Source organism: Myxine glutinosa, unplaced genomic scaffold, assembly GCF_964187855.1.
Source record: "Myxine glutinosa unplaced genomic scaffold, kmMyxGlut1.1 SCAFFOLD_1924, whole genome shotgun sequence".
Lineage (NCBI taxonomy): Eukaryota > Metazoa > Chordata > Myxini > Myxiniformes > Myxinidae > Myxine > Myxine glutinosa.
The window spans coordinates 77,501-88,367 of record NW_027618019.1 but is presented as its reverse complement, the minus strand read 5'-3'; positions in this window follow the sequence as shown (position 1 = coordinate 88,367).

Sequence of the window (10,867 nt, the reverse complement as noted above, 5' to 3'; positions counted from 1 at the left end):
CTTCCATTAGAATGACACTCCATTGCACCGGGTGAAAGAGATAGATTCCCTTCATTCCCATTCCCAAAACCTCCATTTCCCCTTTCGTCATTGCCAAGCCTCGATTGCCAATTACATCCCCTCCAAAGCCGCCATTGACCACGAGGCAGGGTTGGGGAAGAAAGGCGGGTCCCCACCTCGTCAGAGAGGGGAGGAGTGAGTCAGCCCCACTCAACCAACCACGAACAAGGGGTTGGACTTGGAGAGAAAGATCAAGGAGGTTCGCGAAGGTTGAGGGGTGGGGCCTATATAACCCGCTGCGGGACGTTCCCCAACAGATCGCAGATGAGCTGAGAAAGGAGAGGAGCTTTTACACGAGAGTCGCAAACAGGGTCCAAGAGAGAGCTGGGTTGTGAGGTCCAAGAGAGTTGAGAGTTGCACCGTTGTTGCGTGCGAGATACGAAAAGCCTTTGACAAAGAGCCGCTTCAACCAGCCCCGTTTCAACCAGCCGAGTGACCCTGCCGGCGTGCGCTGTAAAGCCGAATACAAGGAGCTGCCGGCGTGCGCTGTAAAGCCAAATACAAGGAGCTGCCGGCTCCCCGCCCGGAGTGGACCCGCTCGCTGTGCCCTGTGATCCCACCTGCTCATCCCCCCAAACGATTCCTACCCTTCCATCCATTTGCGTACGTGAGTTTGTTTTGTTCGTGCTGTCCTGGGTAGGTAATTAAGTCCGTATAAGCGAGTAATTTTCACTGTGTCACATGCGTTTTCATGTCACCTGTAAATAATCGTGACTGCTCTTTTTGCTTATGTGTGTGTAAATAATAAACCCCGTTACTCTTCTGTACGTCTTCTTCTTCTTCCTCTTTGCATTCGTCGTCTTAGTCTTTTCCACATTGAATATCTGTGGCGCGATACGGCCAACGTTTGGGTGAATCGGGTTTAGTCGGGGAACAACTGTTCGGCCGCGGTGCCTTCGCTCGGCAAACAACATCCTTATCCGCGGACCGTAACAATATATATATAAATGACCCGGTGTGTACCCTGGTTAGAATAGGTATACCGTATCCCTGCGTGTCGTAAGAGGTGACTAAGAGGGTTGGCGTCAGGAAGGGCATCCGGCCATAAAAACATTGCCTCAAAAAGAGAACCATGACAATTACCACTACATATGAGCAGGGTACAGCCCGAAGTGGAGATCGGTTTCTGAGGTTTGGGACATGGAATGTAGGGACAATGACAGGGAGATCAGGTGAAGTGGTGGAAGTATTGGTCAGAAGAAGAGTGGACATATGTTGTGTGCAAGAGACGAGATGGAAGGGAAGAGGTGTGAGAATGGTGAAGGGTAGGCAGGGACAGAAATAAAAGTTTGTGCGGCGAGGGTGCCCGGAGGGCGTGAATAGTGTTGGTGTCCTGTTTTCTGAGGAGTTTGTAGACAGTGTGGTGAGTGTGACTAGAGTGAGTGATAGGTTGATGATGGTGAAAATGATGATTGGAAAGCTCTTGGTGAACGTCATCTCGGGATATGCTCCGCAGGTTGGTCGGAGCGATGAAGAGAAGGACAAGTTCTGGTGTGCGATAGAGGAGCTGATGGAAAACGTGAAAGATGAGGAAGTTGTTGTGGTAGGAGGAGACCTAAATGGACATGTGGGAAGGAGTATGGACGGTTTTGAGGGAGTTCATGGAGGTTACGGATATGGTGTGAGAAATGGAGAAGGTGAAAGGATTTTGGAGTTTGCTGATGGAGCTGATTTGTTGATTTGTCATACTCAGTTCCAGAAAGGGGATAATAAGTTTGTGACATACACGTCAGGTGGGTCGACGACAACCGTTGACTACCTGATGGTGCGTAGGCGAGATAGGGGGCACCTCCGGGCCACAAAGGTGATCCCGGGGGAGGAGGCTGTTTCACAGCATCACTTGGTTGTCTGCGACATAAGGGTGAAAGGTGCGAGGAGAGCTCGGTGGGTGAAGTACCAACCGAGAATGAAGGTGTGGAGGTTGAAAGAGGTGACAGTAAGGGAGGCATTAACAGAGAGGCTGAGTAGGGTAGAGGATGATGTGGTTGAGCTTGAACGTGGTTGAATGTCAATGAAAGATCGTCTGTTGGGAGCCGTTGGTGAGGTATGTGGATGGACAAATGGACCACCGAGGCACTCGGAAACATGGTGGTGGGATGATGAAGTTGGAAAGAGGATTGACGAGAAGAGGAAGAAGTTCAAGGAGTGGCAGAAGGCAAAGGGTACGTGAGCAGAAAAAGCAGAGCATGAAAGTTATAAGGCAGCCAAGAAGGCTGCAAAGAAAGAGGTAGCAAAGGCGCAGGAGGCATGCAGGAAAATGTTCGGAGAACGCTTGAATTCGGAAGAGGGTCAGAGAGCGGTATCCAGGATTGCAAAGCAGATAGCGAAAGAGAGGTGTGATGTGATGGGGGTGAGTTGCTTGAAGGATGAAGTGGGACAAATTGTTGTGGACCCAGATGGAATTAAAGGAAGATGGAAAAGATATATGGAAATGCTGTTGAATACAGAGAATGAATGGGATGGCAACATAGAGAGTAACCCAGTTTTAGGACCGGCAGAGAAGATAACTGAGAAGGAAGTTGAGGAAGCGATAAAAGCAATGAAGAGTAGAAAAGCGGGAGGGCCGACGGGAGTTGTGGGAGATATGTTGAAGGCAGCAGGAAGTTGGGGTGTGAAGAGAATGATAGAGATCTGTAATGTGGTGGTGAAAGAAGGCCGCATTCCAGTGGATTGGGAACTGAGTACCCTTGTCCCTCTATACAAGGGGAAAGGTGACCGTCTGGAGTGTGGCTCGTACCGAGCGATAAAGTTATTGGAGCATGGAATGAAGGTATTGGAAAGGGTGTTGGAGAGGAGGATAAGGAAGAAGGTGAAGATCGACGAAATGCAGTTTGGGTTTATGCCAGGAAGAGGAACGATAGACGCGCTCTTTATTGTGAGGCAGTTTCAGGAGAAGTACATGGAGAAGAGGAAGAAGTTGTTTCTTGGGTTTGTTGATCTGGAGAAAGCATTTGATAGGGTTCCACGCGAAGTATTGACATGGGCATTGAGGAAGTTAGAAGTGGAGGAATGGTTGATCAGAGTCGTGATGGCAATGTACAAAAGACGGCGGCGCACAGCTGTAAGGACGAAGGACGGGAACAGTGGTGAGTTTGAGGTGAAGGTGGAGTGCATCAGGGGTCGGTACCAAGTCCACTACTATTTGTAGCTGTGATGGAGGTGCTGGCTTAGAACGTAAAGGAGGGTTTACCGTGGGAGTTGTTGTGTGCAGATGATCTGGTGTTGATTGCGGAAAGTATGGATGGACTGAAGGAAAAGATGAACAAGTGGAAGGAATGTATGGAGACAAAAGGTCTGAAGGTGAATATAGGAAAGACGAAGGTGATGGGAAGTGGTACAGCATGTGGTGAGGTGGAAAGAACTGGGAAGTGGCCATGTGCTGTGTGCAGGAAGGGTGTCGGAGTGAACTCCATTCAGTGTACAATGTGCGCTGAGTGGGTTCATCAAAAATGTAGTGGTCTGAGAGGGTCATTAACCAGTGTGGCAGCTACATTCAAATGTAAGGTGTGCACAGAGAGAGCTGCAGATGGAGGAAATGTTGAGTTGGATCTTGGAGACAGCGTGAAGCTGGAAGGTGTGAAAACATTTTGCTACCTCGGAGACATGCTGAATGGAGAAGGCGGATCAGACTCGGCAACGGTTGCTGGAGTGAGATGTGCATGAAAGAAGTTTTCGGAACTGAGTGGCGTGCTGATGAGGAGGGGAGTGTCGTTGAAGCTGAAGGGAAAGGTGTATGCTGCATGTGTGAGAAGTGTTATGATTTATGGGAGCGAGACATGGGTCATGAATGTGGTGCAGCAACGATGGCTGAAAAGGGTGGAAATGCGAATGGTTCGGTGGATGTGCGGAGTATCGTTGAGAGAGAGGAAGACAAATGATGAATTGCGAAAGATGATAGGAATGGAGACTGTGATGGATGCTGTGAAGAGGAACAGGTTGAGATGGTTTGGTCATGTGTTGAGGAAGGATTAAAGTGACTGGTTGAGAAGAGTGATGGAAATGAATGTAGAAGGAAGTAGAGGACGGGGAAGACCGAGAAAGACTTGGCTAAAGATGGTGGAAGAAGAAATGCGGGCAAGGGGGCTAACAAGGAGAGATGCAGAAAATAGGGCAACATGGAGAAGATTGTCATGGGGACCGCAAGGCTAACCCCCGCTCCAGCAGGGAAAATGGCCTTAAAATGCATGTTGTTGTCATTGTTGTTGTATATAGACCTGATATATATATATATATACCTGATATATATATATATACATGATATATACATGATATATATATATATACCTGATATATATATATATATACATGATATATACATGATATATATATATATATACCTGATATATATATATATATACATGATATATACATGATATATATATATTGTTACGGATCGCGGATTAGATGTTATTTACCGAGCGGTGGTATTGCCGCGACCTAACAGTTCCCCCGATTCTTCCCCAACTCACCCGATTCCACCCGACGTTGACCAAATCGCGCTATGCTAAATCAATGATTGGAAAGGACACAACGACTGGGATAGATGAAACGACGCAAGGGGTACAGTTCTCAAGACCTCCGGAGGAGGATATAATTAGTGGGGGAGAAAAGGGGTAGATTACAAGGTAATGAGGTAAAGACACAGAAGAGATAGGCACTTAGACACAATCTTATCTCTCCCAGACAGACCACAGACAAACGGAACAAGACTGACTTACACAGGGATTGATGGCAGGGAAGGACAGGCAGTCGATAGCACAAGGTGCACCTTGGCTCAGGGACAGGATAAAGCACGGTCCAGTCCAGAGATGCGGGGAGGTGTCACAGCGCTCGGAGGTGGCGTCCTTCTCTTTCCAAGCTCAGCGCGCATCTGACGTCACCTCCCTCTTCCTGCGCATGCTCAGCGGGGAGTCACACGCCCTCGGCTCGTTGGCTCCGCCCCAGATGGGACCGGTCCGCCGCTTCTATTGGGTGCGGGGGTTACCGGGCTCCGCCCTTGACGAGGAGCTGACAGCGAGCCCCTACTTGGTAACCCCGTCGAGCACATGCTCGATGGCGGCTCGTTGGAAAGGCATGGTGCCCTCCCAACACCCCCTACCAACCAAGCCGGAGTGAGGACGCGCACTCCCCGCGCCACCGCCGTTGTTGTTGTTGTTGTTGTTGAACCGTGAGGAAGAGCTGCGGGGAGGTATTGGGAGGTCCTAAACTTCCTAACGGTGCCATACAATCACATTCTGGTGCAACGAAGAGTCAGAATTAATGGAAACGAGTCCTTAACTGACATAGACTAAGAATAACTAGCAAGTTGTGCTATAGTTGTCTACGTGAGATGCGGTGGACCTGGATGCGACATTTAATGGGGGAAATAGGGGGAGGTCGGGTCTACAGAGTGTTGTTTACAGAAAATGGGACTAAGGAATGGGGGATTGGGGATAGTTGGGAAGTATGGAGGAAATAGGGGAATATTTACAAGCGGATATGGATGGATGTAAATCCCATATCCGCAACATTGCACCCTTCTCTACCTCGGGGCGTCCCGACCCGATAAATTTTTACCTACTTTAGTGTGGCACTCAGATGTAGTTCCCTCTGCTATTAACTCAACCCTGAGTGCGACAGTTTTACAGATGTTCACAAATGAGTAAATATGTCCCCCTGCGACGTTGCACCCTTCTCCTAACAGAAACACACCCACAGGATAACCGAATCGCGGAAAGCATTCTCAAACTAAACATACAGCCGGTAGGGAGCATTATTTACACAAGACTGATATTTACACTACGATCCAGGACCTGTTCTTTGAGGAACACATGCAGATGTTATGCATAGAGAGAGCACGCATGCCAGCATCGATACACCAACCCACGAGTGCCCTGTGGCCCTACGGCCTTTAATAATGTGCAGAGCACCCCGTCCAAGCACCAAAAGCACCACCCCATACACACAGTCAGCACCATCCGGTGCACCAATAAAGTATTCAGTAACAATGCACAATTAAGTGTCCATGGTCACCGGTGGTGTCGCAGCCGGCCGATGTTCTGCCGCTGGACTTGCCTTCTTGGAGGGCACTTGGCCTTCTGGCTTCTTTCAAAATAAAGAAAGGCGCCAACCGCGTCCATTTCTAAATTGTGGCCGTCAGGGGGGCCAACTAAAAGTGGTTCACCTGTATGGCATAGGTGCCACGTTGACCCAGAGGTCCATCCACGGGTGGTGCTTGCCCGCAAAAGAACTGCGGTCCATGGTGGGCGGCCACAAAAATTGCGGTCCATATGGTGTATCGATCCAGGCAGCAAGCAGTGGAAGTACAGGCCCACAACTGCGGAGCCAGCACCTCTCTCTCCTCTCTCTCCGCCCCAAAGCCAGATCCTCGGAGGTGGGAGACAAAAGAAAACAAGTGAGTAAGGTGGTAAGGGCGCAAAAGTGCACGCAATGTAAGGTAATGCACACTGGGGGCACATGGGAACCAGGTGAGACAGGTACGTTCCTACCGTACGCCCCCCCCCCCCCACCAGGTAACCTACATTGCCCCTCCCTTACCCCTTACTGTATCCACAAAACACAACACTACCCATAAACATCTACTTTACACATCAACAACGTCCCTACTGTCTTCCCCGTTCTTCCCATAAACCAAATTCGTCTTCTCTCCCTCCTAACCAATCAAATTTGCCATTTCCAACTCTCCTCAAAATTTGCCATCTCCAACTCAACATCAAAATTTGCCATCACCAATTCATCATCAGTCCCTCCTAAGGAGGGAGAGATGGAACCACCCCAATGTCTCATCCACGTCGTGATGCGTCTCACAAATCCACACAGCAATTCTCATTTCCTGCAACACAAAACAAAGAAAACACAGGTGTGGAGTCATCATCACCACCTCAGGTAAGTGGCTGCGTATGGTGCGACAGGTTCATCAATCCTAACTATTTCCTAAATGACTAACAACTTTACATTACCCGGGGTCTTTCCCTGCCAATCCATTGGCCAACTTACACTATGGGTTCTAAAAACCAATTCCCATTGACTAAACTGTGGTGCTTCTCAATTTGCGGTCTCACTCCCCCGATTCATCTCCCGGTGCCCTTGCACAATTTCTGGGCTGCGACGTGTAGCTCTCCCAGCAGGTCTACCCACCTGCACACCTCCACCACTGTAGTTGCCACCCGAGCTTACCTGCTCCTCACCCTAACCTAACTAACTGGGGAAGGCCCTCTCGCACTCTCACCCCCTCAGTGCCCTCTCTGGCACGGGCTGCCCGATCCACACCCGGGATCCTCAGGCACCCACTGACACTAACGGCTCCCAGAGCCCACCTGCGGCCTCACCTGGCCGACATCCTCACAGTGGTGGAGTGCCCAAACCAACTACACACACTAACAGGCTACACGCCCAGCCATTTCCACAACACTAATGCACCCATCCACAATACCATTCTGCAACCGCACCACAAATGCCAATATCCAACCACAATTTACCTATACCCTCTACCTAACACTTACACTACCCGCCCCGGGTACTCGTGAAAGGGGTCCACTCTTCCCCCATCCACACCTTCGCACCATGCACACCACTCCGTACCACTTACTCCAACTCTCTCCACACCACTCATTCCAATACTCCATGTATTCCACACACCTGTACTTGCACACCTGTGCTCTCATATTTGGTGCCGCCTGCACCCTTCTCTCCCCCAAGCGCATTCGCGCTGATCCACAACACTCACTACTCATACACTGCTCCACACACCTGTCCAGTTCTCACACAGCATCATCTCATCTAACTACTCCCCTCTGAAACTTGCGCTTCCCAGTCGTCCCTTTAAACTATTGCGCTCCTCGTCATTATCATCCACTCTAATCTACCTGCGTCCCCTCTACAGGTATCAGTCACTATCTAAACCTTAACGTTACCTAATGTCATCTTCGCTAGATCCCTACACACAATATCCTAACCCACCCGGGCTAGTTTTCACTGCCATACACCCCATAATCTATAGCGCATTTGCCCCCCCCTTTTGTGAGGGATGACAGAGTTGCCATCCCACCACATCGGGCATCTCCCACTACCAATTTTGCACATCAAATTTCAACAAATCAAAAATTTGCCAATCACTACCCATCATCTGCCAATCATTACTGCCAATCCTTTGCCAATCATCAAATTTTGTTTTTCTAATTTTGGGGCCAAAACAATATCCTCGTCATTACAGTCTACTTACTAATGCCTCTCGGTGCGCCAATTCACTTCTAAAGCTCGGCTTCGTACAGCCGAGCAATGAATGCGGGTTGTTTGGTGCCAGCGGCTGGATACGTCCCGCATTCGGTGCAGGGAAGGAGGTTTACCCGGGCCGAGGTCCCACGCACCATCTCGGCACGGAGCCATCCCATGGCCCGATCTCGACCTGCCGGAATGCCTCAACAAAAAGTGGTCGCCATGACGACCCTTCCTATCGGGCTGCCCGCTCCGCCTAGTGGAGCACGGACGCGGCCGTTCAAAGCGAGGCCCAGCGTGGATCGCGTACGGCGGTCCTTTCGAACCCGCCGTGGCTCGGATCCCCGCTGGTTCTCGCGGCACGCGAAGCCCGGCACGCACCGAGGGCCCGATTCGGCTAACTGTCGTTCTAACCGCTAACCCGGTTACCGTCGATGCCTCACCTGCATGCTTACACGCATACACTACCCCTTTCTTGCTCATACCTCCAGCTGTTCCCATGCTCCTCGTCGTACCTTCTCTAACACACCTCGGTACACTCATTCCACTCACAGCCTTGGTCACACACCTGATCACCGAACACCTTGGCACACATTCGTCGCTCGCACACCTCTTCGCGCCCCCTCCTCGGTCACCTCCTCTGTGACAATCACAGGTGTGCTCTCACTCGCACACCCAACCACGTGCCTCACTACCAATTCCAGCGTGCATTCCCACACACGCTCTACCATTCCAGGTGTGCTTCCTTTCTCACCTGTCACAACCAACTCACGCTCCGTGTCACTCTTACTACTCTCACCTCCACTCTTGACAGCGCACTCACCCTTACTCTCGACAGCGCACTCTTTCCTCATGCACCCGTCCGTTACACACCTTTCTCGCGCACACTCTTGCGCACACTCTCCCGTCACACCCTCTGTAACACTCACCACAGGCGTGCATTCTTCCTTACTTTTGACAGCGCACTCTTTCCCCATGCACCTGTCCGTCACACATCTTTCTCGCGCACCCTCTTGCGCACACTCTTTCGTTACTTCCTCAGTAACACTTACCACACCGCGCTTCCATGTGCTCCCTCGCACACGCGCTACGACCGACTCACTCTCGACAGCACCCTCACTCCTTGGCACGCACTTTTTCCTCACACACCCCAGAGTCGGACTTTCTCGCACACCTCCTTTTTCGCACACCAGACCTGTCGCACACTTCACCAACGGCCTCTCACGAACACCCGGGTCCATCTCGACCCCCAAGCTCATTAAATCACCTGGCGCATCATAAGCACGACCATATTGGTCACCACTTACACCGGGTCCTCTTTCTCTTCGCTTCTCCTCCATCACCTGCGAATCCCTCATCCGGTTAATGAGCCCATCATCACGATCCGAACACAGACTTTGGACCAATTCTTTTACTTCTTCTTTGATCTCTTTCTTATCCTCTCTCCGTCGCTTCTTAATTTCGCTTACCCCTTCTTCCACTTCTTCGAAATTTCTGCTTCACCTCTTTTATTTCCCGGTGCGTCTCCTCAAGCTCGTCCTCTAAGGCCACCTTGACCGTTTCTATGTGCGTCCTCACCTGCCGGCCCTTCGTCTCCATTACCTCTGTCACCTCGTCCAACCTCGTTGTCAGTCCCTCATGTACCATCTGACATTGCCTCTGTGTCGCTATCAAGTCATTTTTTATGTCGTTTTGTGTCGCTTTTAACCCTCCTAGTACCGCAGTGTTCCTTTGAACCTGCTCCGTTAGTTCTTTTTGTCCCTCCGTCAGCTGTTCCACTTCCAGCGTCAACTCCTCTATACCACCTTGCAATTTTACAGTCCCCTTTCTCACCTCCTTCTCCATGCGCTCCTTACAGTGCCTCACCTCCTCGCGCACTCCTCCGACCTCCTCACTCACACCTCTTCTGATCTCTTCTCCCATCACCTGCATCTCCTGCCCAGATGCCACCCTCATCTGCTCCATTTCCTCCCTGTGAGCATCCAATTTAGTTTCTACCCCCATTCTGACCCCCTCTATCTGCTGCCCCATTTTTTAAACTTCCCTTTCCGCTTGGTCCCTCAATTTGCCTTCCATACTGTTTTCTAACCCCTCTAACCCATTTTTTACCCCCTCTAACTGATTCTCCTGGGCAGCCATTCTATTTTCCACCCCCGTTAACCCATTCTTTACCTCTTTTATCCCGTTGTCTAACCCCTCAAAATTATTGTCTAACTTCTCACCGGTACCCCTCGCTTCGTCCCTCATTACCCCCATTTGGCCCTCTAATCGCTCACTATCAGCCCTCAATTCGTCCCTCATTCGCTCACTATCAGCCCTCAATTCGTCCCTCATTACCCCCAATTGCTCACTCTGAGCATCCATCCGGTTCCCCATTCCTAAAATTTGGTTTCTCATCCCCCTGTTCTCTTCCCTCTCCTCATCTGCCTTGACCATGAAGGCCTGCATCTGCTGCATGAATAGGCCCCAGTTCATTGGTGCTGCGGCCGCTGCTACGGTCACGGTCGCGGCAAAATTTGGTGCCGCTACACCCACGTGCGCGAGGACGCCACTTTGCGCGCCTGAAGCCTCGTGCGCGAGGACGCCATTTTGC